Source organism: Rhea americana, unplaced genomic scaffold (assembly GCF_003343005.1).
Source record: "Rhea americana isolate MKP2758 unplaced genomic scaffold, rheAme1 scaffold_177, whole genome shotgun sequence".
Lineage (NCBI taxonomy): Eukaryota > Metazoa > Chordata > Aves > Rheiformes > Rheidae > Rhea > Rhea americana.
The window spans coordinates 260,887-288,797 of record NW_028185894.1 but is presented as its reverse complement, the minus strand read 5'-3'; the positions used below and the strand labels follow the sequence as shown (position 1 = coordinate 288,797).

At 47.9% G+C, this 27,911-nt stretch overlaps 1 protein-coding gene across 3 annotated transcripts in view; it reads left to right on the top strand.

Annotated features, from left to right (window-relative positions):
* The first annotated feature begins 24 nt into the window (after positions 1 to 24).
* BOC (BOC cell adhesion associated, oncogene regulated) overlaps positions 25 to 27,911 on the top strand; it is a 58,664-nt gene continuing 30,777 nt past the window's right edge. For 2 of the 3 annotated variants that reach the window (XM_085301432.1, XM_085301431.1), the window contains exon 1: positions 25 to 463. The gene's annotated coding sequence lies outside the window, so the exon portion shown is untranslated. Of the gene's footprint in view, positions 464 to 8,973; positions 9,056 to 27,911 lie in introns of all 3 variants that reach the window. The other variant, XM_085301433.1, reaches the window with a different exon arrangement.

Below are 27,911 nucleotides of genomic sequence, written 5' to 3'. Positions count from 1 at the left end.
GGGGGGGGGAGGCTCTGGGGCAGGAGCCGCTAAAGACAGGGATTGTTTGAGAGTTCAGTCATCCAAAAACCGTCTCCCATATGGAGGGTCGGGCTTCCCGCATCCCCACGCCGCTCTCCTCCTCCTCCTCCTCCTCCTCTTGCTTTCCCCTCCGCTCCTGAGCCCTGCCGGTATCGCGCTATACCCCTACGAACAGCTCGCGGAGGAGCACCGCCGGCCCCCAAAGCAAGGGCCCCCTCTTTCCCCCTCCCCTTCCCCCCAAAAAACAAGACTTTTCCCCCTCTTTCTTTCCTTCTCTTTCCTCTCCCCCCCCCCTTTTTTCCCCTCTTTCTGTGTGTGTATGTGCTGAATTCCCTGCAGATCCGGCCTGGAAGTTCCCAGCTCCCGGAGTTAAGCCTCTTTGTTGCTTCCCCGCATTTTGCGCATCTTTGTGTCTCTCCGTCCTGCTCCGTCGGAGACCCGGGTGAGTGGCAGGGCTCCCGGGGCAGAGGGGGCGGCGCGGGGGGGAGGGCAGGCTGGCCTCGCAGGGGGCCGCCGGGGAGAGCCGCGGCGGCCGGGGTGAGGGACTTGGCTCCCCTCCTCCGTCGGCTCCTGCCTCGCAGCCGCAAACCTTTGCGCCCGAGTTTGGGAAGTTGCTCCCCGGGCTGCTGCGAAGCGGCTCCGCGCGGGATTTCTCTGTGCGCCGGACGCAAGAGAAATGACAAGAGCGGAGTGAGCTCCCGCCGAGCCCCCCCAGRGTGTGATCCGTTTTGCACCAGGCAGGTGGGATTTCGGGGACTCGGCTGTTTTTTTTTTTCCTTTTTTATTTTCCCCTCGGCTCTTCCCTCCGGGGTTTAGGCGGCGTTAATGGAGGGCCCGGTGCACGCTCGCACCGCCGGGCTCCAGCGCTGGCCAAAGGCTTTCCCAAAAGTTAGTCGGCAAAGTGTCCCCGTCCCACTCGCCGCCGGCGGCTGCATGAGGAGGGACCGTGCGGTGAGGAGAGGGAGAGGGAAAAGCAGTGGAAGAGACGCTCGCTTTCTGTTGCCCCAACTCTTGTCAAAAASTGATGGGAGTTCGCAGACAGGACTCGGCTCCCGCGAAACGCAGAGGCATTTTTGATCGGCGCTGGGTTGAAGGGGCTGGTGCTGCTGCAAAGAAAGCGTGGGTGGGTAACCCGTGAGTAAAATCCTTGTCCTCTTCTTGTGCAGTCAGATATTTTTTGCCCCGGCGCACGATTTGGGTTGGGGGAAGTAATTTTCTACCCCGCCGTGGGATACCGTAGGATGTATGCACGTGCACCTCACTGTTTGGGCTCTAACTTTGGCAGGTCCTCTTGGTGCTGACTGTAAATAGAAAATGTGCTGGAGGACAAAACGGGTGAGGAAGCTGTAGCTGCATCCAAATGAAACTTTTTGAAATGCTCTAAAGATGTTGATAATTGCCCTGAAAAATAATACTGGATTTTTAATGTTATCCACATCTGGTAAAGGTTACTTAATACAAATCTTGTATTTCTGAGCACTGCCTCAACAAATTCTAATTCCCGAAGTGTTTATTTCACTGACATTGTGGAAAAAGCAGTTCAGGTCTAGTAAAGGTGTTTTTTGCTCTTGCTTGTTTTAAACAAACTCTCTTGACCTCTCTGCGGCATTACGTGAGTGGGGTAACAGGCTTCCATGCACACAGTGTGTGCGTGTGCGTAATTCTAGGCATCTCTTAAATTGGTTGATTTTCTTCGTGTCCAGTGCCCTTAATTTTTACATTGCTACCACAGTGTCTTTTTGATACGTTCATTCACAATCAGCCATTAAAGTTTCTTTTCCCATGGGCTCAAAAACTGTCATGGAAAATATTAAAAGAATGTGGGCGTTTGTGAGTAGGATTTTGTTTTAGCTTTCTTTTCTTTTGGAACTGCCTTAATGTGTCTGGGTATAGAGGGGGGTTCTTTTATATGTATAGATATATATGTGCATGTATATAATACACATACATACGTAAACACACACGCCTTTTTTTTTCTAATGGGTTGGATATTGAGGTTTCTGGCTCTACGGAGGATTTTGGCAGAAACATATCAAGGGTTTGCAATGAAGATTGGTTCTATTTGAGCGACTTAGAGAAATGAAGGTGAAATAACTTTCCCTGTTAGTAGGAATCGCCCTGGAACAGGAAAATTAAGAGAGTTGTGAGCTCCCTGCAGGGTGGATGATATTCTCTGATGAGAAATAAATAGAGTTTTGCTCTATGTACTTTTTTAACCTTCCCCTTTATACACAACTGAAGGGATTAATCGTACATGTACAACACAGACAAGATCCCAGTATGTGTTTGCTGTTAGGGCTGAAGTCAGATACAGAGGGGTCCTCCCTGCTGATGCAGTTCCCACTGGGGAGAATGAGGCAGGTTCAACTGGAGGACGCGCAACAGTCCCATACGGATTTGAAAAGCAAGTTCAGTTTTCTCTCCTTTTCTCTCTCATACATGTACGCACCCTTGAGATCTTTCTTTGAGAGATCTCCCAGTACAAGTAGCTGAATCCACACACATTTCTTCTCTGCTTAGAGTAAACTGGGATATAAGTCTTGCAGATGCTCTATTTCCCTATGGTCTGCAAAATACAGCTTTTCCATATCTAGTACTGGCATGATATTCCCAGTGAGCACAGAGTGCCTGCTCTTACAAACATTGTAAAGTGAAACTCAGTGCTTGATATTTGCAGATGTCTTTCTAGCCCTTTGCGTGCAAAACTCTTGGCTTTCACTTCGGAGTTTTGCTCTTTTGAAAGACAGATGAATTATTGCCCAGACCCCTTCACTTCTGGAAATCCTGTGCTGTCCTCAAAACTGATGGCAGACTGATCCTTCCAAGCTCTTCGATACTGAACTTCCATCTTAGCTGTGTTTTCAAGCTGCTGATACAACTCCTGTATACATACATACATATATATATATATATGTATATGTATATAAAACAATTATGTATATATAACTGATATAGCTGCTGATATAGCCGGSAGCAGTAGAGTTGGGCCTTTAGGAGCTGTCTGTGGCCTTCTGCCACACCAGGAGCATTGCAGCTGAGGCTGTGAAGTGAGCAGCCTGCTTTGTCCCCATCATCCCAAGTCATGCAGAGAGGAAACTTCTTTTCCTGAATTAAGAAATCTAATCGTTTTAAAGCAGACCTCAGTTTTTGTAGTTTCTCTCTATGTTACTGAATGATCACAACTGAATTACCAACAAATCTGCCTGCCAGGGCTTCGTGGCCTTTTCCTGAGTCACATACCCTCAGGACTACAGAAACCTGTCAGTTTAATACTATACAGAACAAAAAAAACCCTATTATTTCCTCTACGCTGGCTCTAGGAGAGAAGATCAGTGATGGGGAAGAAAGGCATTCTTAAGGCTGAAGCACAAGCTTGGGTGTCAGAAATGTCTGGGCTAAAGTTTCAGCTGATGCACGTGCMCTGTGTGAACTTAAGCAATTCCCTTCACGACCCAGTGCCTCGGTTTCAGAACCAGGCTAATACCCAGCACAGATGGGGTAAAAAATGTGGAGTGGCAAATACTGCTGTCCACACTGGATCTTCTAAGCTAACAGGCACAAACCCTTGTTTCTCTCAGACCAGAGCACAGGCATGAAAGGGAGGACCTGCTGGGCCCTGCTGAGCCTCTCATAGGCTGTCAAGAGGACTGAGGAGGCATCTTTCTCCTTTAAAAACATGCTCTTTTCCTATGGTTGTTACAGTCCAGGAAGAGAGATGGGTTTCCATGACACTGACGGTTTGGGCACTGCAGCAGCAGGTTTGTGTCAGTGGCTCCACCAGAGGCTACCAGAACCCGTCACCGAACTGTTTATGGCACGTCTTGGTGCAAGGCTGAGTGAGCTGAGAGGGGCAAGGCTGGAGTTTCGCTGCAGTTTTTACCCCAGCCATAGACACAGCTCAGGAACCGCGCAACTGACGGGAGCGTTGTCCCGGGAAAGGCGGGGAGGAAAGAAGAYGCTCAACACAAACTTTGCTGTTGTCTTCTGTAGCCGTGGCCCTTTGGAGTGGCAGCTGGCGGAGGCGAAGGCTAACAGCCTGCAACCTACACCGGAGGTTTGCATTTTTGGCCCAGGTGCAGGTGTGACGTGGCACCATGGAAGTATCTTGCGTTTCCAGCATTTGGTGCCGTATCCAGTGCGGCAGGCATGCGTTACGGCAGGATTCAGATTAATTCTGTCCTCCCGGGTTTTCAGGCTGCAGTCTCAGTTTAGTCATTCAACCCACAAGAAATTAAAGCAGTAGGAGGCCACTGTAACTCTGGGTTAACAAAAGTTTCTTTGGTCGTAAATAATGACAGATTGGTCGTGTTCATGCCTGACCCTGAGTGCCTCAGATGAGGCAAAATTCCCTCGACGTCTTTAATGTGCAGAGAAGATATGATGTGTTACTGCTGACATATTATGGATCAGGATTGCAAATCTCTTCGTTTAAACCATTACCTCGCAATCTAAAAACCTTGCACTGTCAGGAGTACTGTTGGGATGGTGTATCCCACAAGGAAAAAAGCTCTTTTCGAAAATCTTTGGAGACTTCCTGTTTCTGGTTAGACTAAAAACATCCTGAGGGAAAAACCTGCTGTTGTGTATTTTGGTGTTCCTGTGGTCAGTCTCAGTTTAAAGGGCTGTTACATATTCCAGTTCTTAGGCCACAAGAATAATTTAAAGAGAATAATATATTCAGTGAATTTCAGGTCCTTGGGTAGAATGCTGGTGAATATTATCTTCCATTCTTCTACAAGGATTTTGAGTAATTATTTAACGAAATGTAGCAAAAACATCTTTTTATTTCCCGGTATTTGGTTTAGTTCTTGGCCCCCAATCATACAACATTATTACAGTTGCTTTGTTGGCTGAATAACATGCTTGAAGCTGATTTTCTGGAGGGAATGCTTGCAGGATGGGAAGCTTTTAGAATTTGCTTTGTATGCATACTTGCATATAAGAGTTTTTAAAAACTACTTTTCACAGAAACTTGTGCTTCTGCAAGCCAGCTGTATGAATGTTTGTGGAAAGTCAACACAGAAGGAGTGCGAATGCAATGGAAACGAATCAGCCGAGAAGCTCCGAAAGCTATTTGTTGCACGGGAAAAACGTTCAATGCTTGTGCAGTTCTGAAGTTGCCATAGGCAGTGCAGTGTTTTGTACGTAAATAGGGAACAACAGATCCCTGCCCTGAGGATCTTGCATGCTCCTTTTATTAAAATGGTCTTTCTTCCCCTCCCCAAAAAAGGACAAATGGGATCAGAGGCTCGGCTGTGCCTGACGGACTTGTTGGCGCAGCACCTGGCACAGTGGGGCCACAGTTGCTGAGAGGGGCTCTCAGGGCTGTTGTTGTGTGTTACAGGAGTGCTTGAGTTAAAGGCAGTGCCAATTTATTTTGGCTCTGGTGGGATCGATGGAGGGAAATGTGCTTCAGGGAGCGTGTGGGACGTGCTTGAGCTTCTTCGCCTTTTTTGTAGGCAGCGTGCCAGCACAGAGGTGAGAGCCAAACTTTACCCTCGCGTTCTGCTCAGCCTCTTTGAGGAGGCTGCTGCCCTGTGACCGAAATCCATCCCCGAGCTCCCGCTAGACGCGAGGGTTGTGACTGCACCCTGCGATGGTGCAGTGGGTTGGGCTAAGTCCAAACCACACAACAGTGTTATGCCCCTCTGCAAACACACTGTTGTCAAGATCACGCAGGATCTGGGCTGCAGTCTCGCTCTGTATGTGTCTGTAAAACCAGCTAGTGGCTTGGAAACCAGTCTCTTTTCCTCCTCAGCTTCTCTGCCCAGCATAAGCAGTAAGTTACCCCAAACCCCAAGTGGCAGTTCCATTTTGGCGCTCCAAGGTCCGGTCTGGCACGGAGATTAGCCAGCAAGTCATACTCCTACGCAGAGCCAGGGTCCCAGGGCTCCTGCCAAATGCTAGRCTGTGCTCACTGGCTGCAAGGTCAGCGAGTCCAAACAAGCTTGTGTGTCCAAAGGCCGTGCGTCAGGCGCTTCTCCCCTTACTTGAATCATGAGAGTGGAGAGGGAAAGGGTGTGAGTGTCCCTGTCAGAACTGCGCTGCCTCCTTTCAAATATCAGGCCAAGGTTCCTTTTTTGTTCTTTTTTTCCCTGACATTAACAGAAGAACAGGCTAGGCAGAGCCCTGTGAATCAGTGTGTTGTGTTAGTATGGTGGAGAAAACTTTGTGCTAGTATAAAGTTACTGAGACTGTCTCAGAGAAATAAACCTCAAATGTGGATACACTTGCTTAGAATATAACATTTATGTGCAAAATGCAGCTTCCTTAGATAATGTCACTGTAATATATCCTGATACTTTTTGTCTATGGCAGAGCAACTACCTCACTTAGTGATGGCCAGSTTCTGGGGTGCCAACTTGGGACGTGAGGAGAGCAGGTCTGATTCTCTCTGCACTACAGATTTCCCTCCAAGTTAGGGCAAGTTGCTCTTTTGCCTCAGCTCTCCACCTGCAAAACCTGTTGGTGGCACTTCCCTGCCTCCTTGTGGTGTTGAGGATAGGTCTGCTGGAGACTGCAAGAGACCGTGGGTTTACTGGCCATCAAAAAGACCTCTTGGATAAGGACCACTGCTCATTTTCAGTAGAGAGCCTCTTGGGGGCATTGGCAGCCTGACAGGAAACCCCTGAGGATCCCTTTGGGGGGATCCACCCATGCGTGCTAGGAGGATCTGGGTTCTGTAAGGGCTGTGTGATGTTTTTGATTTGCAGGATAAGCTGGGTGTCCTGCCGTAGAGGAGCTGCTCTCTGAAAGTGACCCTTAGGGAGTCTAGCATAGGTAGTAGCGCTGCAGCTGCAGTGGATTTACGGCTCCTGCCAGTGGTGGTACAGAGAGGCCATTGTAATCTTATGTGCTGTACACTGTATATCTCAACAAGTGAAGTGGCTCTTTTTTTTTGCCTCCCCTCCTTTCCATTGCTTCATGTCTAGTTTTATGAAGTTCCTTCCCTTAAATTGCAAATTTGGCCTTATCTTCAAAGAAGCTCTTTGGCGCCAAGCTTTTAAAGGTAGGTAGGAGGCAAGAGCAAAAACATCAAATCCATTAGCAGCCCAGTTGCCAGAGAAAATGTTTTTTAAAACAAAATCTGAAACCTTAGTGTTTGAGTTCCAAAGGCAAGATTGAAGACAAGTATGGGCCTTGTCCCCCAGGAGTCACAGCACTGGGAATATACTGGCAAAGACCATGGAACGAGGATTCTTGTGCATGCATGCACACAAATAGACAATTATTTGGAAGCCAATAATATTCTGGATGCTGAATAATTATTTACTTCATCTAGTGCCTTCTGTCCCAAATTGCTCCCTGAGCTGCAGCTGACATGTACAGCATTCTCRTCACTCCAGCCCTCTGCTGGACGGCAGTCCCCTTTGGGGCAAAAGGTAGTGCTTCGTTGCACGTTGCTCAGCTGTAGGTGGTAAAAACGACTGGTTGGCCCAACTTCTTTTAAGCCTGCCACTGTCAATGAGTGATTCCTTTGGGCCCCCTGCGTCTGAGGTGATGGGAATGTGATTTTTCTTTTATCTTTGGAAAGCTGCTTGTTCAACAAACTCAAGCCCCATCAGATCGAAGGGGTGGGTTTGAGTCTGAATGAGATGCCTTCAAAAGCGTGCTGCGTGGGATTTTTTTAAAAGTACTTGGGGTGACTTTTTARTGACATAGTCAAGAATCAGTGAGACCTGTGCATTGAAGTCCCTTGAGTGTTCTGGAGAGACCAGCCTACTCTCCCCTTGCTTTTAAGTACTAAGTCACTCTCAGTAGATCTGTGGGACTGTCCTGCTGTCACCAGTGTAGTAGCTGTCAAAGCTAGTTCTAACYACCATTTCTGCATGTAAATAGCCACCTCTGAAATAGAGAGTCCATCAGACATGCCTTGGCCTTGCAAGGAGTTGAAGAGTAGCTCCCAAGCCAGAGCTATCCTGGGAGATGGAGATCATGATGGCCCAAATCCCCAGCTGTAGGGGGAAATGAATCCAGCAAGGAGCACCTTGTGGCCATCTCCCTCTGGACTCAGCAGTAGGACCCTTGGCAAGCGGATGGTTTAATAAGTACCAGCCTTTGAGTCACTGTGAGAACTTTCCTACCCCTCAGCTGTTGGGGCAGGGTATTCAGCCTGTAGCTGTCAGCCACCTGTGGAGTTTGTGAGAGAGCTATGAGAAACCAGAGCATGGAGCACACCTCAGAGAGGTGTGGTGACTGCTCAGGACACTGGCGACTGCTCAGGATGAGTCTGTCATTGTCATTTCATCATTCTGATGTTGCTCTTCAAGTGGCTGAGGCTGGCCTGAAGGGAGAAGGTCCTTTGCTTCCCAGCAGGTGAGGAGCAGAGTTCCTTGTTGTGTACTGACTCATGCCTGAGCTTCTTCATAACTTCGAAGAGAAGGCATGTAAAGTAGCTCAAGGGCTACTTGCTTTTAAGGACCCTGCATTTCTGGCAACCTGAGCTCTGGTGAATGTTGTGAGGGTAGTTTAAGATCCTGGTATACCCAGCTCCATGCCCTGTCAGAAATCACTGCCCTGCCAGTAGAGAGGGAGACAGTCTCAGGATCATGATCAGCTCTTCTAGATGGCCCTGCAGCCCATTAACTTAGTGACGGCTGCTGAGGAAGAGGAATCAGTACCAACATATGGAGCTGGAGCCCAGCTGTGTGTTTGCTGACCCTACTTCCTCTTGGCAGAGAGGCAAGTAGCCAGTTTGGGGAAATGTTAGGGAAGAGCATCATGGTTTACACTGCTATGGCTATTCACAAGCCCAAGACAAGCCAGCCCTTTATCTTTTAGCATCTGTGCTAGTCTGTCAGACTAAGCTGTATTTGCCTGGTATGCAAATATGCAGTACAAATCTGCTGATTGCATTATGAAGTCTGCTGTCTTTCCTGGGAGCAAGTGTCAACTATTAACATAATGTAGTAAATTAGGCAGGAACATACTCACTAGTTGTGTACTTGTCAGGTTCTCATCACAATTTCCTGGACTGCTGATTTGGGAAGGAGAGGAAATTGGAGCACAAATAGAACAACATCTAGAGCAAATAGTAAGTTGTGTTTATCATTGACATCTGACCACCTAACATGTGCTTTGCCCTAAAATCTGTGCCCCCTGGGATAACTTTGGACATCCATAACCTCTGAGCCACTTCAAAGAACCACTTTTAGAAATTTTTCCCAAACTAGTGACCAAGCAAACAAGCAAAAAGTTCAACAGCCACAAAAATGTGAGCATAACCCACTTCTTGCAGAGCTGAAGCATTTAACAAACTTCTACTTATCTTGACGTTGACTCCCCAGATGAAGACCTTGAGAAAGACCTGCCACCCCATCACTCTCCATCACCATAATCCCGAACCTAAATTATTATTTGTATTGCAGTAGTGTCCGGAAGTTTTAACCAGGACTGAGACCTCGCTATGTTAGACACTACGCTAATCTGTAATGCAAAACAGTTCCTATATCCCCATTCAAAATAGTAAGGCAAGCAGAGTATAGGAGATAAAAACAAGGCATGAAGAAGGATGCATGTGCCCTGGGGTCACTCAGCAGGTCAGGGTTAGTGCTTAGTGCAAACCCCATGTTGTTTGATAGGGAGCCCCATACTTTATTCTCCATCTAGGCCTCCTCTTCAGAAGAGGAGGTCAAAACTAAGTATAGCTTGGATTTCACGAAGGGCTGCTCTGCCTATGAGCTCTCTCTTTAGCTTAGAGTTGTCCATAGCAAGGTCTCATCTTCATTATTAGCTCTCGGCTCACATCAGTCAGTAAAGAGTGGTATCTCCAAAGGTCCAATAACTGGTTGCCTGAATGGGGGCACTTGGCCATGCAGAAATTGTTTGTAGTGTCTTGCCGCTGTGGCATGCCTTGCAACTGAGACAAACTGCTCGTCTCACAGGACTGAAATTTGTGTCTGTCTTCAGAAGGCAAATGAACAAGAGGTCTGCTTGGGTTCTGGGCGATGGCAGGTGGAGAGCAGGAACGCCTGGCTGAAGGGGAAGGAAGGAAGCCAGCTATGGCTTTAATTCTCTCCTGTCAGCTAGTTTTCAAGTTGCGGCATCATACTTTGAAAGATAGCTGGTTGAACAGAGAGCCAGTGTAATAAACGTGCATGCTGCAAGCAAAACGTTCTCATTATGTAAATATTGCGTACCTCCTTTCTGGGATGATCCGGGACTGTGCTCCTCCTGCCCTGGAGGCACTGGCTTATACTACATAGGCCAAGGATGAACTCAACAGATGCTACTAAGGGTAGGTACATGGCTCTTGTGGTGGCCCAGACACCTCTAGTTACTCACCTCTGCACAGTCAGTCCAGGAGTACCTTAGGTTGTGCAGAGGAGGGATGAGGAGCTGTAGAAATACAAAGAGCTGCTCTTCCTGAGAGTGCAAGACCGTGTTGAATATATTGCTGAGGACTCACAAGGGTACACAAATGCTAACTCAACTCTTACCCCTGTGTATAGCCCAAGATGGAGCTGCTGACACCAACAGCAGAACACGAGCACAGCTGGCCTGAGAGCCCGGCTTGATGGGGTAACTGGGAACCATCTCTCAAGGGCATAGAGTTGCCTCACCAGCGTCTCGGCAATTCCCTCCCCCCTCCTCCTTTCTGCCTTTTGACCTGATAGCACTGCTTTGGGAAGCAGGTGGGGATGGGGCCTGTACAGGCTTCCTCCGCTGGCACTTGCTTGTCTGCTGTGAGTTGCAGGCAAGCTCTCCTGTGGGGCTGCTCATGGTTGTGTCCTGCTGCTGGATAAGTAGCAGCCTGAACTGCAGTCTGAGGGGTTTTTGCATAGAGGAATGCTTTGAAACATATTGTTTTAATGGCGTTTTGTTGCAAAGGGCTCTTTGTGGTTGGATGAAGAGATGACGCCTTTCCCTGCTCTGTAGGGAGAGGATCATATTTGAAGCAGGACTCCTCAGTTTTGTGACTGAGCTGCCCTCTGCAAGCTGAAGAATTTAATTACAGAGGAGATGTTAGATGAGGTATTTGGGCCCTTCCAGCTTCTCCTGGGCTAAGTGCCTTTGGAGTGGAAAAGCAGTGGGAGATGCCAGCCAGCTGCAACAGTTATGGCTTTTTCTTCTCTGCTCTCTGGTCCCAGGTTTCTCCCCATGCATGAAAGACTGCTGGATCACACCAACTTAGCTGTTGCCTTTGCTTTCATCCAGCTGAATTAGACTGTGGGATGAGAAAGGGGACAAAAAAATTGGATTGTGACATACCCCTACCCTATACATAGTGAAAATAACTTCTCCCTCCCTCTCAGCGTTCACATGCATTTCCCTTTGCCAGTGGAGCATTTTTATGAGTCTCCACAAAGGAAAAGGTGAACTGGATTGTAGTTGAGCCTGCGAATGCGTGCCCGTTTCCCCAGTGTGTGCTGCCTCCCAAAGGATGTGGAGACTGCCGCCGGGGCCTCGCGCCTCTCCGCTTCCCGGTTTTCTGGCTTTAATTTACCCTCTCTGCCTGAGGTCCTTGTGCTGCAAGAGCAGTTGCTGGGGCTGAGAAAGGCTTGTTGGGCCTATGCCGAATGCCCCTGTCCTTACTTGTTTTCGGGAGGGCTGATAAGGAACAACTGGAGGTGCCTCTCCAGGTGCCAGCCCGCTGCCGCTGCCGGAGAGGTGCTCCCAGCCCTTGCCGCCTCGGGGGCGAGTGTGCGGTGCAGGCGTGTCGGAGCAGGTTTGAGGAGCCCTCGCCCAGGCAGAGTTACTGCCTGCCATGGCAGGCAGGGTTGCAGCCTCACCAGGGGTGGCTCTGGATAAACACAGGCCTATCCCAGCAGGAAAACCATGACTCTCCTTCACTTGTTCCCCCCCAATCTGGCAGATTGGAGCTCTGGGGTTCAAATACAACATTTTTCAGATCTCTGCCAATGTTTCCAATCTCCCAGCATTTTGCAGTCTCAGAGGTTTTAGTGTTGACCTGTCTCCCCTTAGGCACCCAGRGAAGTGCCTCAGTGGGGAGGGTGGACGCAGTCATGGCGTGTGCAAGGGGCAACTAGGCAACAGGCCAAAAACCCACAGCTGGCTGTTAGCCACAGTGAGGTAGATCTGCCTAGGAGCTGCAAGCTTTGTGCTTCCAGAGCTTTATGCTAAATAAGCGCATAAATAAAAGTTGGTAATAAGTAAGGTAGAGTTAAGGAGGAGGAACCCAAAATAAAGACCCTTAAATAGGCACATCTGGGGCAGACCTCAAAAAATTGCCTCTTCCAGAAGCTCCCCACATCCTGTTTCCAAAGGTTATCCTACCTTTACATGAGGGCTGCAAAACAAAACTCATTTTCCGTGTAACACCTTTGTAGTCAATAGATATGACTGGCAGAGGTTTCTCTGTGGCTTTTAGTGGCCAGGAGCAGAGACTCTCCAGAGGCTTTAATGGGGGTACAAAGGCCCAGAGGCTGCCCTGGATTCGTCCTCCTCTTGCACAAAGAAGGATGCTCCTAGCAGCTGTTCATTGTCAGCAAAGCAAATGAGGGGAAAAGAGACAAACTTCAGCTGGCAAGAAATGTAGAGGGAAATTATCATTGTTTCCCTGTTAAGCTTGCAGAGGGAGTTCTGGAAGCTGCTTTTTGTCCCATTGTTACAGTTTATGTTTATATAGCTTATCTCTTTAATGAGAGATATTAAATCCCAAAGCACGTTGTAGATGTTACCCTTTGAGAGCAGTTTGCTTTACCCATTGCATGGCAGAGTGTGCCAGCTGTGGAACTGGATTTAAAACCATGAAACAGCATTTCCTCAAAACTGAGCAGTTTTGTGTTTTTTGTTTTTTTTTTCCCCCAATCCTAGAAGAGTTCATGGTATTTTCCATACTAGGAAATGGTCAGTAACTTCCCTATAGATAATTCTGAAACTGGATTTCCTTTATGTAGGAGACTTGTTCCCATTGCTACGGGGGGGGGAGAAAGTATTCCCTTCCACTTCTAATACTGCATGTGTAGTCTGTATGCAACAAGTGACAATGTTTAACATAATCTATAGATCAGGATGCTGTTCAGGCAAGCATTGACTGAGCTGTTCTACTGGTGACTTTGCACTAAACAGTCGAAGTTTCTTCTGGAGGCATTTGGTGCTATGGGAAAGCCAGGCTTTTCTTCTCCAAGAAAGCATTGATAGTCTCTGCAAGCAGTTAGAGACAAATTCCTTGAAGCAGAGGGTGTCTTTCTGTTATACTTGTGTAGAGTACCTTTATAGTAAGGTCATGAAGAAGTCTCTGTAGAAAGTAAGTCAATAAAATAGTCCTTATTTTCCTTTACTGGGCAGGTAATGTAAGGGCAAGATATTTTTGGGGGGGGGGAGGAGGAGGAGAAGAAAACTCAGCTCTATTTTTTTCCCTTAGTAAACAACTGAGTTAATACCAGAGGCTTTCTGTGTTCTCCCAGTCTTCTGTTGAGTGAGTCTTCAGAGAGGATGATCTCTGAAGATCTCTTCTGTGAAAACTTATTAGCACCTCTCAAGCAGAGGCATCTCTTGCATTAGGCAGGTGTTCTGGAGCCACAAAACAGTTAACAGCACAAAAGCATCTTAGTCCTTTATGAGAGAGAAGTAGACTTCTTAGCTTAGATCATTGCTAGGATTCTTAAGGATTTCTTGTGCTGAACAATAAACCTTAATAAATGAATGGTTGATTCCCTTCTGGTCTGCTTCTCCTGTTATCAGCCCTTCAAGGCCAAGTGCTTAGTGAGTGATTTTTGGTTTGTCACAGTGTCTTCCTGGTCCCTTCACTGGATAGAGTTTTCTCCAAAAGTGACTAAGCATTTAAGTCAAGGGTTGGGTTTTGTTCTTTTTTTCCCCTTCCCCTAATCTAGCACAGACACTGACCACAGTCATGTATTTTTTTTGCTCCCTTACTTCCAAATGCAGTCACATAACAATAGCCTGGAAAAAATAGTGGAAGCAATTTGGTCATTAATTTATTTCCTGTTTTGTGCCGGAAGGAGTGGGTTGGCATTTGAGTGAAGAGGGTGGGAGCTCCAAGTCATCCTTTCCAAGGTTGAAGGGAATTTGAATGGGCCCCATCCTGGGTAAATGAGAAGTACTGTAGAAAGGTGTCCTTTGGGGGCAACCACTTCCATTGCTCTGTGGGCTGAGCTTCATACTTGGGGGCCTCTTTCTCAGCTGACCCAAGATATTATTTGTTATTTATATAACTCTGAAGTCTTCTACAGCCAGTGCTAAACAAATTTTGTCTGCCACTGGCAGACAGAGAGGGCTAGAATAAAAGTGCTGCCTCCCATGTCACACTTACTCAGCGATAGGTGACCGTTTTCTTTCCTTAACAGACTGCTAATAGAAGATGTTGGGTGTTGTTGTAATAATTATTTTATGCAGAATGCTGTGACAGATGGTGATTTTTGGAAAACTGTCCACAGTTGTAGAAGCTGATTACTTTCTAAAGCAAGTTGGCTATGATGGAGGAATGAGAGATAATGAGACATGGCATGAGCTGTAAAAGAAGGAAAAAAAATATCAGAGTAGCAGTTGGCTGAGGTGTTCTGTCTCTCTCCTGAGAAGCAGGAAAAGACATATTCTGCAGACAGGTTTAAGAGAAGTTTTCAGTGTCTGGATCTTTGGATCTTGGGAAGAGGAATTGCCTCTTAAGAGAAAAATGAAAAGTCAGTGAGCAGGACCAGAATGTTACCACATGGGTCAAAGGGGGCTTTGGTGTTAAGATGTGAGACAACACAGGCAATGAAATCTTGAAAAGAAAATGGTTACATGGATTTGATCCTTATAGGAGAGAAAGTGAAAGCAAGTGAGCTTACGCATACCAGAGAGAGAACCTCATTTGATAAAGACTAGACCAGTAGGTGAAGTTTTCAGATCACAGGAAATTTCCTTTAAGTATTTATTTATTTATGGCTTTACTGAGAAACTTTCAACCAGCTGTGTTTAAAATTATAACAGTAGTGAGATACTTAAAAAAGGAGTTAATCTCTCCCTCTATCTGACATGTCACAGAGTGCCAGCTGTAGTGTAAGCAAACCCCAGGGAAGCAAAATGACATGGCCCTGCTGCCTGTGAGCCGAAGTCATGTCTGGGAAAGCCAAACCGTGGAGGGAACCGCTGGCGGGCAGCAAGTTGCTGGAGTGCTGCCGGGGTGACCCTTTTGCAGTCTTCCAGGAGCAGCGGGTTTGGCCTGCCCAACTCTTCAGGGCTCCCCATGCCTCTCAAAGAGAGAGCAACCCCTGGAGCTGGTTGTTTGCCTTCGGGACAGCAATGCTTAGTTTTACGGGTGCTGTTGCAAAGCCTTGAACTGTCTCTGGCACCAGCAATGGAGAAATATGAGGAGGAGGGAAACCAAGGGTCTTTGTACTGAGGGAACCAAAAACATCCTCTGTGTGTCCATGGATTCACCACTGACAGACTCTCAGATTGAACTGGTTACTGTTTTGCTTTTAAGGGCTTTTTTAACCACTGTGATTTTTTTTTCTTTTTTTCTTCTTTTTTTTTTTTTTTTGGGGGGGGGGGCGAGGGGAAGAGATCTCTTTTGGGAGATAGAGCCAATCTGGGCCTTTTCATTTGGCCCACCTAGCCTATCTATAGACCATGTACCAACAGCCCCTGCAGGCTGAGTTTCCTCTAGAATGCCTTATGGTTTTACCATGGCCAAGCATTTCTGTTTGGCAGCAGAGGTAGCAATGACTGCACAAGCTGGACAGCTGTGCTGCATCCTCCAGCCCTCTGTGGACAAGGGCTCGGAGTGTGGTTTGGTACTGACGCAAAAAGAGGTGCTGCATTAGGAGACAAGTATTGCCTCCCACCCCGGAACACAAAGTGCAGCCCTTTAGCATAGCAGAAGTGTGTAAGAGCATTTGGTCTTCTCCAGCCCTGGGAAGAGAATGGTGAAGAGGGATAACACTAGGAACCTGGGTTCAGCCACTGAGCAGCGCCTGCATTGAATGAACCTGGGAGAAGGCCGCTCTAGCTGGTGGGCCAGTAACTACATTCCTGCCAGGTGCACCTATGCAATGCCATGTGTCGCTTTTCCTTGCACTAACAGAATGAGTTGGGGGAGAGGAGTTGGAAGGGACATTGGGCTGCTTCTAAATGGCTTCCACTTGTCCTTGCTCTGTGGGAAAGCTCATTCCTGCTTTTTTTTCCAACTTTGGGAATGATCAGCAGAGGTAGCTGTGCCTGTTCTTGGCTCAGTGGGACAGGGGCTCAGTGTAGGGTGGTATAAAAGATTGACAGTAGACTTTTCCAGGTCATAGAACAATCTATTTGGCTTAAAGAATTATATACAAAAAAACAATCATTCCATTAAAATAGTCTGACTTGGAAACTCTTGTCACTCATTAAAAGTGTAGGGTGGCGGACACACTGTTTTTCTGCCAGCTAGGAGAGCTGTGGCTATGAGAGTGATTAAAAAATGTATGTAGTGAGTGATAGGAAAATGTTTTGAGGAAGGTGATGTCTCTTATGATGATGATGATAGGGTGGCACATCATAGACCAGAAGGTCAAGCAAATTAGTTTTAGCACTAGATGGGGGATTGTGTGGAGGCTGACTTGTCTCTCGCCTGTTGGTCTTAGCTTCAACATGACATGAGATATCACAAGAGAAAATTCTCCTCTCCCCACTGTTTCCTTTCTCCTCTACTGGTAGCTAATCAAGATTCAGTTTTAATGACTTCCTCTGCTCTCTCTGCTTCCTCTCCCCTTGCCCCACACATGCCTGTTTTTATATTATTTTTTATGCATTTCTTTTTGGCAGGAGTTAAAACACAACAAGCATTTGGACCAAGATGAAACCAGTTGAGGAACATGTTGGGCAGTGCAATGCTTTGTTCTGAGCTCAAGAGGGAGGGGGGAAGAAGAGGGGGAAGTGAGGGGAGGGAGGGATGTCATTTCCCAGATGGAGACACTGCCAAAGATAGTCTCGCTTCAGAAAGCAAAGAACATTTTGAGGCTATCCCAAGTTTAACTCTTTGTCATTCCCCTTCTGTCATGCAGGGAAAATCTTAGTTGTGTTTTTTGGCCCAAGTGACCTGAATGGTCCCAAGCAAAAGCCTGCCATTCTGGTGAAATACTGATGACTGTCTGAGGCTCTTGTTGGTGGAGACCATAGTGAATGGATGAGAAATCTGCATCTGTTTATCTGTGAGGATCCAGAATCGGTGTGTCAGCTGTTTAAAATAAGTCAGCATTTTCCTTGCAGAGAGTTGGGCCTGCTGTGCTCTGTTTCCTGCCCTGCAGAAACACCTGGTGTGATTTGGGATGGGGCTCAGCTTTGCTATGGCCGTCCCCCATCAGGGGCAGAGAAGACTTTTGCCTCCTGATGTGTCAAACACTTGGGAAGCACATTGTCCTTGGGCACCCCCTGCTAAGGGAGCCTTGTGAAAGGGGGCGCTGCTGGGACCGGGGCAGCAGCAAGCCCCAGCACCCACTGGTTTGGGGCAGGGGTTGCTGTGAGCTTGCTGCCCGACAGCTTGGCTAGCTGGTGGGAGTGCTGGGAGTGCTGCCTCCTCCTGTTCCCAGCGAAGCTCTTGGGCTGCAAAATCGTGTTGCTGCGGGGGCTGGAGGAGGGGACCATAGGCATGTTCTGCTATACTGGCAACTGCATTGGGCCATAAATATTGCACAGTGTGTAGGCTGCTGATTTAATTGCCCCAGGGCTGCGGTACTGAGGGTGAGGATACAAGAGGGGAACAGAAGGGAAAATTAATGCAACAGGATCTCTTTATTAAGTTGTTTTCCAGGTTCTAAATACTTGGAGCACTTGTACCAGGACTCCAGAGGAGCTCATGCCCTTCGCAATTAAAAGGCCCCGGAGTGTGATCCTTGATATTGGACTGTTTGTTGGTATGGAGATCTAGCCTCTTTGACCTGGACGAGATTCTCCCAGACAGGCCACCCCACCTCCCTCAGAGCCCAGATGTTAAGGGGAACTAGTGCTGCATACAAAAATGCATAAAATCCCTTTGTATAAACCCAGGCAGAGTCACTATTCACTGCCACTAAACCTGGAAGCCCTCTCTTTGCAGGGACCAGCAGCCTCTCTGGCCCTCCAAACTCTCACAATCCCTTTTGTTCAGTTAGAGAGAAAACAGCTTTCCTAATCCCCCCACAAACCTCCTGAACGTAAACACAACCTTCAGCTCCAAAGAAGGTGTCAGTGACCTCGGGCTGCAGACCATAAACGCCTTCCTCTGCCCAGCAGCTTCTGCTGCAGCACGTGAAATTTTAGCCTCTTCCAGTAAGTGCAGCTGATCCCAGACATGCTGAGGGGTGGTTACCGCAGCACCACTGTAGGTGCATAGGGTGACTAGTGACAGAAAGAGGAATGATACATCTGATGCTCACCTTAAAACATGCCCTGTGTCTTGCACATATCTGTCTAGTAAGCCAAGAGGAGTCTGATATGTAAAGATTGAAAATAACCAGTGTCACTTGTCAGGATGAAGCAGGGGGGAATAGGAGCACGTGGACAAAAGGTGCATGTTTGTGATCCCATACAATGGATTTCAGCTTTATTTTGTGACAATGTATGTTCTTGAATACTTTCCTATGGAGCTCAGTGCACCTTGTTGGAAATTTCATGTTCATGCCTGACTGAGCAGCCTGTCTGAACGTGCGGGGTTTTTTGGTCGCTTTTTGTGGACCCCTTATGTCATCCGCACACCCTTTTCAGCAGCCTTGTGAACCATAGATGGAAAGTGCTGGCCAAAAGATAGGTACATGTGTGGGAGCTGGAAGACTAGTTTCCCTTCCTTGCTCCAATGATGGGGACTATTGACTTAGAAAGTTCCTTTGCTTTTTAAGATTCCCTTTCCTTCTGCTCTCTGGCTCTTGCCAACTTAAATATAAAACAAGTAGAGTGGCTTGACCTTTGTGCAGCCTCACAGCATCTACTATACCATTCCCCATAGCTGGTAAATCCACATGGCCCAGCACAATATTGGCTTGCCAGCTTGGGCCAGGGAGCAGCATAGCTATGTCGGATGCAGCTCAGGGTAAGCTGCAGCAGCACTGTCTCCGGATGCATCTGACTTGTGTCCTGTCAGTCTGGGTGCCACCAAGCACTCCTGCTTTTACGGCTGGAATCAGTGGACCTGCCCTTAAATCTGTGATGTGTTTGGCCTGGGTCTCTGGTTCCTTGTAAGCACAGTAACTACCATGACAGAGCATTATCAAGGCCAGGACAGTCATTATCAAGGAGGACTCCCTTAAGCCTGGATGGAGTTCAGCTCCATTTCACTTGCCAAAGTTGGTCAGTTTAGTATGAACATGCTGCAGGAAAATCTCCATTGTACCCACGTATAAACAAATCTTGTGTTGGATAAAAGTATTTTGAAGGCATGAATTACTGCTTGTTCAGCTAAGCTTCTTCTGAGTCTTCCTAATGTTGCTCAGACCCGTGGCTTTGTTAGTGCCTGCGAACCGGCATAACTGGGCTCTGACAGCTGACCACGAGACATTTGCAAATGGTGCCACATTGACTCTGTTGCTGCTTCTTCTCCATTTACTTAGTTCTTGGCAATTGAGTGTTTCAATGTTTACTTGATAAACACTTTCCCTGGAGTCTGTGATTATGGAGAGTTTAGTCTGACAAACCTCGCTGAACTGTCCTGCTCTCTGCTGGCAATAATCTCTTGGTTGCTGTCTCCTTTAATCAGTGTATTTTGTGTGTCGTGTAAATTCTGTTCCCCCCCTCCCCATACACACTTGTTGCAGTCAGCGTGCCCATTCCTGCTTGATTCAGTTACTGAAACTGGAAGCCCAGGATGCTGACATATGTATTTTACTAATCAAGAAATCCTGGGGCTACCAGGAAGCAATATAAATAATAAGGCCGCATACCTGTCTAGCACTTTTCATCTGGGAGTCTGAAATTGTCTGACTCATGTTCATCTGGTTACTGCTCGTTCAGAGTGGGGATTTGCTTTTCCTGTTTTTGCAACCTGGGAAGCTGAGTTACGGCCAGGAGTTTGCTTTGTCCAACAGATAAAGAAGTGATTCCAGAAATGTGGAATCATAATCCTCATTATTATGATTCTGGGCCTCCTCCTTGTCTTGTGATAAGCTTAGTTTGCTGTCAAAAGTAAAGGGACCAGAGTAGTTTGGTTGGCTAGTTTCAAGCATCACCTTATCTTGGGTGATCCATGACTTTTTTGGCACTCCAGTAAATTCCATCGGGCGGGGAAGGGGAGGGGGGCAGCTGCAAGACTCCTCTAAGGTAAGTTATGTTTTCTAGTTGCAATCAAGTGTCCATAATACAGTTCACGGGAAGGATGATCTATATGTTATCTCTTGTCATTTTGGTAGTGGTTTAGAGTGATGCTGAGGCACAAGCATTTCATGGTGGGTCTGGAGAAGGGAAAGCTCTTACTGTTTCATGGATGGTAAGGAGGTAGAAGAAAATGTGTCTTCACATTGTGTGAGTGGTCAACCTGGACTGTTAATCTGTCCAGCTGCTGGCCTGTTTTGGACAAAGCCCAAGACCGGGTAGGACACTGCTGACTTTGCTACCACCTCCAAACGCAGCTGAGGAACCTTACAAGATAGCCTGGGCTGGTTTATGGTTTTGGGTGGAAACCATACATAAGCAATGTAAATTTCTGGATTTTTATCCCCAAACCAGGTAAACTGCATGGGCTTCTGTTTAGTTTTGCATGGAGATGACTGGGAGGAGAGAAAGGGAGGAAAAACCTGCACGGATCCAGGGTTGATGTAAGGCCATAGTAATTCCGCTCTTAAAGCCTGCGAATGCCATTCCCTTGGCTAGATTGTACCAGTGAGAGCAGCGGAATACACATGCTGACGTTCCCCTGTGTGCTTGGGTGCAAGAGAAGGAATATTTTGCCTGCTATCCTTTCATAGCCAATCGAGAGAGGGGTGGGGTGGGGGGAAAAGGATTTGGGTAAGTACATGCCCTCAACGTATGTAATTCTCAGTTGAGGGGATAGGAAGTTGGGTAAGTATTTCCTGCACTGTGGGGCATGTACCCCCCCCCCGGGCATATATACCTCAGAGCATAGCATGCATAGGGAGGAGAAATAAGGCAGCTTCAGAAGGAGGAGGCAGCATTGCAGACATGAGAAGGTAAGAGTGTATTTATTTTCCACATATTGTATCAGAATATGCTAATTTTGCTTGGGGGGAGGGGGACAAGAGTGTGCAACAACAGTTCAACTCCCTAGGAAAGGAGTGGGGGAGCTCCCCATCTTCCCAGATAGCTCAGGAAATGTTGCTTTAGGTCTGTCTCATCCCTCTGCATCCATGCAGAGAACAAGATCTGTATCTGTATGTACAGCCTCTCGTGTGTGTGTGCTGGGGCTCTTTAATACAGTCGTATTCCTCCCTAGAGGCAGCAGCATCCCCAGCTCACCCCATTCTGCTCACTTCTCCACTTCTCCCTTCTCCTATGCACTTTTATGCCTTTTGCAAAGAGCGTATGCCAAATCCAACTTCACAGCTGGCTCTGCTCCACATGTTTGTTTTCTATGCGTGTGCAGCGCTTGCCAGCTCCGCTTGCGCTATTGCTCTGTGGTGGAGGCAGGGGGAGAGAGGGAGCAGGCCACTGCTTTCCAGACTCTTATTTGTTTAAAGCTTAAGCCTGTTCGAGAGAGCCTTTTTGGAGTGAGGGGTAAGTGGCAGGGGCGGGATGCAGAGGAATGGAGAAAGTAAACTGTGTGTCAAGGAAAGCAAACTCTGCAGCTGGAGCTGCTGCTGGTGCTTATTGTGTGAAGAGCCCAGGGAGGTGCCTCTGGTGCCGTGTTCGCACCCTCTCTGGCTCTCAAAACAGACACAAGTGTGAAAGGGCAAGGAGGAGAGCCGACAACTAGCCTGTGCAGGGCCATAGCATCATCAGCTGCAATCTGCGCCTGCAACTGGGTCTTGTCTGCGTGCGCGTGCTCCTGCCAAGTAGCTGCTGTCACCTTGGTTGTGGCAATGACAGATAAGAGAATGGCCACTGTCCTTGACTTTTGCAAGCAACTGCATTTTGTAGCTGTTGGCTTGAGTGAGAGCAGGTAAACCATGCTTCCCAGGCTTGAGAGTAAAGCCCGGGGTGTTACTGCACTGTGTTTTCTGTCTTTTTTTTTTTTATTATTGTGGAGCATGATGTTCTCTCTGCTTCACTGAGATACTACTATAAGAGACATCTCATGATGTTTCACCTCCAGATGGTTCGCTATGGGTTCTCTGGGCAGCACAGTGCAGGGCAGAGCATCAGGTGCTGACTGCAACACCACGTAAGGCCCATAGCTCAGCCCAACCAGGTGCCAGTGCAGTGCTGGGCACAGAGCTGCTGCTGCTTCAAGCCTGGGTGGCTCTGAGGTAGTCAAGGACCAAACTCAGCCCTGAGTCTTGGAGGGCTGTACCCTCACTGCACCTCAGCATTTGGTACCTACCCAGAGCATCTTTTGCAGACAGTCATTTCTGTCTCTTCATTTTGCTGGTCTTCAGTGTCATTCTCCTCCCCTCACCCCTCCTTTTTTTTTTTTTTCCTGTAGTGACATGTATTCCAGGGGAAACTTGTTCCAGCAGAGAGTCCTAGAGGCTTTTGACCTGCTCTCATAACAAAAGTGATTATTGTTAGTGAAAAGCATTTAAGTGACAGCTATGGAGACAAAAAAAAAAACTTCCATTTATTCCAAACTTAAAATACAAATCTTTTAAATATGATCTTCAAAGGAAAAGAAAAATGGGCTTGTGCTCATTTGCATCCCAGCAACAAGTTGTTGCTGAAAGGAGTTCAAACTGGAAGGCAGTTTTTCTTTATGGTGGTGATGGGGATGTCTCTAAAGCCAGCCATCTGGGGATTAAACTTTGTATTGATGTTACTGGTGAGTACTTTGTCCTGTCTCTTTTGTATGTTCTTCTGGATTTTGATTTTTAACTATGTTAAACTAGTCTTGCACTTGTTAATGCCATTTCTGGGCCTGCTCCCATTCAAGTCATGGCAAAGATCACGTTGATTTTAGAGGCAGCAGGATCAAGCCCTCTTATGAGCTTCTAGATGCCTTATTTTTGGGAGATAATCTGCTGTGGGACTGACTTATAATAAATGTGGTCATTTCCTATTAACTCTACAATTGTTGTAGGTGCCTCTGCTCCCCAGATAAACACTAGAAGAGTTGAAAGAGGCCTCAAAAGCTTTTTTTTTTTAATAAAAAAGGGCAGTCTCTCTACTCCATAAGGAAAGTTTCTCCATTGAGACAAAGCTTAATAGCTTGTCACTGGCAGAATCTCAGGGATTTTCTGGTTTTGTGTATTTTTTTTCCTTCTTCAAACTTCTATCTCACTCTATTACTGTTCCTAGTTTGACATGATCAAGTGTTTTCTGTTCTTCCTAGACAAAGATTTTTTTTTAAAGTTGAATCTCAAAGGACGGTTTCGTAGCCCGTCTTTAAACATATGAAGAAAAGGTCTGATTTCCAGAAGCCTCAGTAAGTGCTCTGCCTTTACTTTGTGGTCAGGAGCTTAAGTAACTGGCTTGGAGCTGGCAGTAGTGCTCTTTTTTCACCTAGGTGATCCTGCAGTGTTTTGTGCATTTATTAACCAGGGTTATTCAGCTGGTACACTGCTCTTCTGTGGTCTGGTTAATATTATATGAATTCTGCTCTCAAAGAGAAGTATGTTACCCATAGATAGTAGAATGGATACTGTGATATTTCTTGTCTGTCCTGTTGTAAGCCTGACCCGTGTCATGTGGCTGAGACAGGAAAATGGGGATGAGCCTCTTCGGGGCAGCGCCTCGTCACTCCTGTATCGTGATTTGTAGTCCTCCTTCCCAGAGAAACCTGCAGCCCAGGGCTGATTGCTCCATGTGGCTGAGCTACCAAGAGGCTGCAGGGTGATAACTAGGTAGCGCAGGCTGCGGGATTTACAGTGCTGCGGCCACATCGGTGACAAAACGCTTGTCCTGGCCAGCATGGTGGAGCGCTGTGGCCGGGCAGCGTGAGACTTCCCCGCACGCAACAGGGTGAGGGCCAGGTAGCTGTGCACGCCACCCCACTTGCTAGGGAAAAATGCTGTTTCACTGGAAACAGAGCATGTTATGGAAGTTCATCTGCCAGTTAAGCTTTTGCTGTAGATGAGGATGGAGCTTTTGGTGAGAACAGGAGTGGTTTGCCTTGTCTGATGAGTATCTGACATTTGAACGAGATGCAGCAGTGCTGGATGGAGAGAGTGAGATTTGCTTGGGATGTGGCAATCCCAGGTCATGGCCCTGCTTTGGGAAAGGCAGAGCAAGGACTGGAGCATGGGCTCCCACGCTGCAGGTGAGCCCTGTCATTACTTGGTTACAGCGAGAGATCTGCCCCGGAGCAGTCAAGAACAAAAGCAGCATAAGGAAATAAAACAAATCCCCAGCTCCCCTATTTCTCTGTACCTGCTGGCCTCCTCATCTCTAATTTTCCTGGCTTTTCCTTTCTGCCACTTTTATTTCCCATTTTCCTTTTGTACCTCATAGAGCTTTTGCCCTGTATTATTTCCTCTCCTTGTGCTGGGCCTGCCTCTTCTCTGACCTCTCCCTAACCCAGCAGGCAATTAAAGCCTCAGCCTTCAAGTTTTGGGGGGGTGTTTTGTTTGCTTGGAAAGGATGAGAATGGAAAAAAAAAAGCAGTGCTCTGACTGTAAACTAGCCACAAGCATATCTGTGTGGTTGCTCTTGATGAGGGCTCTTGGTGGGAGGTGCCCATCTCTGCCAGGCTCTCCTCTACTGCAGCTGGGAGGGGAACAACCTGACGCCTGCCCTGGGTTCGTAGGGGGCTGAGCAGCGCACCAGCAGCGTTGGAGGGCTCTTGCCACCCATCCTTCAAGTTCATGCAACCCTGGCTAGCCCATTAACCTAAACTGGTGAATGAGCCTTGCTCAGGTGCACTTTATTCCAGGCCTCTTGACCTGAGGTTACACTAATTGGTTTTTTTTTTGGTCTTCCCTTTTTTTTTAAGGGCTTGTTTATTTCTCGCTAATCCCCCTTTTCTAAGGCTGAGAGGGAGGAACAAAAGGGAAGTTTGATGTTACCATTACACCTTCCTGGCTTGAGGTTAGTGGCTGGGAGTGGCAGAGGGAATTGCCTCTGGTGTAACCTATGCAGTCTTGAAGTCATCTTGACATCTTAACTGGCCTGTCTAGTGCTACCCGGAGTCTCTGCAAAGCTACAAAATGCAGGCCTATCTCTTACACTGCCTCGGAGTGAAGCTGGGGAATGCAAAAACAAACGGCCATGAGCAGGCAAGAACTGCTTCCTTTGCTCCATCTGTTTGAACAGAAAAAAGATATAAATAGGTAAATGTTGTTACCCTTTGTATCAAACATCTTCAACTGATGTTAGTCTTCCTAGCTTGTTGTGTAAACTGTCTAGGGCATGGGCTGGTTTTTGTTTTCTACAGCATCTGTCACTGCACATCTGTGCAGCTCTGACTGCATTGACATGATCTCTAGGTTTAATTGAAATATGAATGATAAAGTGGGTAGTGTTTTTATATAGCAAGAGATGGGATGCTTGAGTTGATAGGCAAATAATGCAATGCCGTAAATCACCTGCATCTAAGATTGAAGATGTTTTACACATCACATCTGTGTTGATAGGTGACCCTTTTTGTGCTTCATTCTCTGCGGTGTTTCTCATCACAAAGATGTGATGCTGTCCCGTTGCAAAGCCCAGGTATGTCAGACCTTCTGGCTGTGCCATGAGCATGAGGCAAACTGGAAACTCTTCGGAGCAGATAAGTGATTACAAGCATGTGGCTACATCACGGTTTTACGAGGTGATGCTGACCACTCTCCCAAAACCAGCTTTGGTGAGCAGGGTAGGTTGAGCTACGAACCTGTGTGCACTTGCTTGGGATCTCAGAGTGTCTCAGAACTAGGAATTCAGCAAGGTTTACTGATTCCCTGACACTTGCTTCTGTAAATGCTGGAGATGTTCACTCTCTGGGGGCATTTCCAGCTTTTTAAATTCGGATGTTCGCTGAAAGGTTGAAGAATCTTCAAATGGGTCAAGGAAGAAAAGGACAGAGCATGCAGGGGAAAAGTTGATCTACGGTTGCTCTCCCAGGTTGGGATTGAAGTTGGCTTGAATCTCGGAAAAGGGTCTCAACCAGCGAAGTGTCCTGCCCTGGCCCCAGGGGCAGCTCTAGCAACCGCTACAGGGCTGCCTTCGGCTGCCTTCCCCCATCGTGCCGTTTGGGGAAGGAGCCAGGGAGAAGCCAGGAGCTCCGGGCTTGTTGCAGCAACAACATCTGTTTCCGAGGTGCACTTTGTTTCTGAAGAGGCTGCGCAGCACGCTCCATCTGCGCCCTTTTTGTCCCGTGTGCCGTGTTTAGCAGATGAGGACAGAGGCGCTCAGGGGGAGGGAGGCGAGCGCGTCCCTGGAAGGAGCCCGCTGGCGGCCGCGGTGCCAGCGCTGGCTGGCGCTCTGCGCCCCACGCAGCGCCGGGAGCATCTTGACAGCTGGCCTGCTGCATGCTTATTAGTGGCTGCTTTCCTCTCGCCCTCCACCTCTCCTTCGCCTCCCTAACCACCTCGCCTTTTCCCTGCCCCCTTCCCGCTCCTACCCCCGTGGTGTCCCTTCCCGGAGCCCCCCGGCCTCTCCAGATTAGAGCTCTCCAGGGACCTCGTCCTTTTGAAAGGAAGGAAAAAAAAAAAAAAAAGAAGAAAAAGGGGGGGGGAAGGAGGAAGGAAAAAAAAAAAAAAAAGAAGAAAAAGGGGGGGGGAAGGAGGAAGGAAAAAAAAAAAAAAAAGAAGAAAAAGGGGGGGGGAAGGAGGAAGGAAAAAAAAAAAAAAAAGAAGAAGAAGGGGGGGGAAGGAGGGAGGGAAAAAAAAAGAGAAAGAGAGAAAAGAAAGAGGGGGACCAGAAGAATGAAAACAGACCCAAGGGGCAATAGTCCCTCGAGCCATTTCACTGCATTACAATGAATATGGACTCTATTAAGCTCCGTTCTGCCTGTTAGTGTTTCCCAGGGCAACACAGCTCCCATATGGCAAGCATGCAGCAGATTAGGGTAGGCCTCCAGGCTGCATTGAGGGCCCGGGGCTTGACTGGCAGTCGCCCCCCTTCCCCCCTTCCCCTCACACTTGACACTGCCTGTGTTTATCTAAAGGGAAAAGGGCGGAGGGGGTGAGAGATGGGGGGGGGCGTGTTTTGGAAGAGGGGGGTTATTGTCCCCGGCAGTGGGAGAAGGCAGGGAGGAGGAGGAGGAGGAGGGAGGCAGGGAGGGGAAGGAGAAAGGGACAGGGAGGGAGGCGAGGATGCAGCGAGGGGGAGGCGGAGGTGGAGGTGGTGGGGGGGGCTGCAGCCCTCATCCATATTCAGGAGGGGTCTTGAATGGGCAGGGGAGAAATAAAGCAGATGGAATTCGTGTTAAAGAACAGCCACAATCGCCCTCCAAAAACAAGAAAAGAAAAGCCAGCGGCCCTGAAGGAGCGCGGGGAGCAGCGTTTATCCAATTAGCAGGGTTGTCAAATTGAATTTACTCAGAATGGTGGTGGTGGTGGAGSGGGGAAGGGGGGGGAGGAGGGAAATTAAGTGTCTAGGGCATGGGGGAAGCACTATATTGAAGAAAGGATGTGGGCTTGCTTTCTCCCCCCCCCCCATGCTTTAGCCAAGGAGTTTTGTCTTTTCAAGGGCCGGCGCTGTCTTCAGGGCAGAGAAATAACCCGGCGAATTCGGCCTCAGCACACGAGCCCTCTCCCGGTCGGTCACCCCGCGAGGAGGCAGGAGAGGTCTCCGGAGGCGCACGGAGCCCGCAGGGCCCCGGGGCAGCACCACCCTCRTGGGTGCCGCGGACTGAGCCCATAGCTCACAGGGCAAACCCGCTCTCCGGTACAGCAGCGAGGCCCTGGGCGAGTTTTGAGCCCGGATATTTTATCCCTCCCGGCCTCCAGCGTGAATTTACCTAGAGATTCCTCTGTTGTGGCTTCTCTGTGGAGTCCTCTGCCTGGACCTTTTGA